The following is a 1786-nucleotide window of genomic DNA, read 5'->3' as shown; positions in this document are numbered from 1 at the left end:
AAACCTTCCTACAGTTAGGACCAAAATCAACTATCAAGTTAATCTTTACCTTTGATGGTCTCCCCTAGATTTCACCTGTCGATCCTCTCCAATAGGACGATGGAACCAATCTTGTCATGTTAATAATCACCTCTGACAAAATCAACTTACCAATCCTCTCCAATAGGATGGTAAGCCCCCAAAGTCGCTCACATCACGGCAAACAACCCCGTCATGTTAACCTTCACATCTGACAAAATCAACTTACCAATCCCCTCCAATGGGGTGATAAGTCCTAATAGTTACCCCGATTGCAACAAAATTCTATCATGTTAATGATCACCTCTGATGACTGGCCCCGTTATTCCCGCGAGTAACATGGCCTAAGTAGTAACCTACCATGTGACGTATTGCTACTTCGTTCGATAGTCACACTCCTACGTCCCTGAACTACCTGACCTATTCCGTGTATCCTAATATTCTCTTAGAATAACCGATGGGTAGCAACCTACCATATGACGGCTCCTACAGCAATCAATCGTCATATTCCTATATCCCTGAACGATTCGATTATCATCCATGTCGTCACCCTCAGGAACGACGATAATCATCAAAAGCGGCCTATCAGGCGACATGCCCCAACTGCCCCCTCAAACAGCAACTCGCTAAATGGAAAGTCATTGTTGGGGTCTTGAGCTAGTCGCATACACACACAAACCGCCTCTTTGTTTGCATCAAAGTGTTACCCTCTTGAACTCGCCTGGACTACAACGTGAAAGTCAGAATCAACCCAACCCCACGCTGTGAACAACCGAGGGCGAGAGAGAATCTTAGCGATTAAGCCTAAGATAAACTCCTTGAAGGTCCGCCACACTACAAAAAGCTGTATGGCTAGCTCGACTTAGGCGAACAACGAACGACGAAAGCGAGTCCAACACAGTGACCGCCAACGATCAATCAAAAAAGTTCTAAATGTAGAAAATAAAGAAAAAGCTGTGCATACAAAGCGATGAATAACTAAGAGCATAAAAGGCCATTCCAGGCCAAGTTTGGAGACATAATGTTTTGTAAGTTACGATGTAACAGGCATCGGCAAAATTACAGTGACGTCTAACAAAAAAAAGAGAGAGCAAAAGACGCGCTACATCAACTTTAGTAGGCTAAAAGCGGCGACCTTGGCCTTGACGTCCGCCAGCTCCACCTCGCGCCTTGTCTGCGCCCTCTCCTCCTGTCGCTGTTGAAGTCTGGCGAGAGCGGCCTCGCCGTTTTCCTCTTCTTGGCGAAGGAGTTGGAGCGCCTTGGCCTCCACCTCAGCAGCACGACTGACCCGCACATTCTCACGCTCAAGCCTCTTTAGTTTCGCCTCTCCTTCGAGGGACCCAGCATCTGCGAAGAAGGCGGCATCCACGTAGGCATCCATCTTCGCCAGTACAGCGTGATGTTGCCTGTGCAGGCGTCTGAGAAGAGCCTCATGTTTCTGGATACGCCTCGCCAAGGCTTCGTGCTCTAACAGGGCGCTCATGGCGAGAGGCGCCGGATCAGGGTCGGCATGTGCCAGGTCCTCTAGGCGGTACATCAGCCCTTCCAAGTGCTGGAGCTCCCGGTCACATTGCCGAATGAGCTGATGACCGATTACGCGTCAGAGTTCCTTAAGACATTCCTCCACAAAGGGGAGCATGTCGTGGTATCTCCTAATACCCTGACCGGTGATAGTGGCCGTTCTGCATTGGTCATCCTCTAACCTTTAGAGGATGGCAAACGTCAAACCAGAGGCCGCAGCAAAAGATCCTCGGGTCGAACTAGCTGC

This window comes from Asparagus officinalis, chromosome 5, assembly GCF_001876935.1.
Source record: "Asparagus officinalis chromosome 5, Aspof.V1, whole genome shotgun sequence".
NCBI classification, from domain to species: Eukaryota; Viridiplantae; Streptophyta; class Magnoliopsida; order Asparagales; family Asparagaceae; genus Asparagus; species Asparagus officinalis.
The sequence above is the reverse complement of the archived record's forward strand: the minus strand, read 5'-3'. Positions refer to the sequence as shown.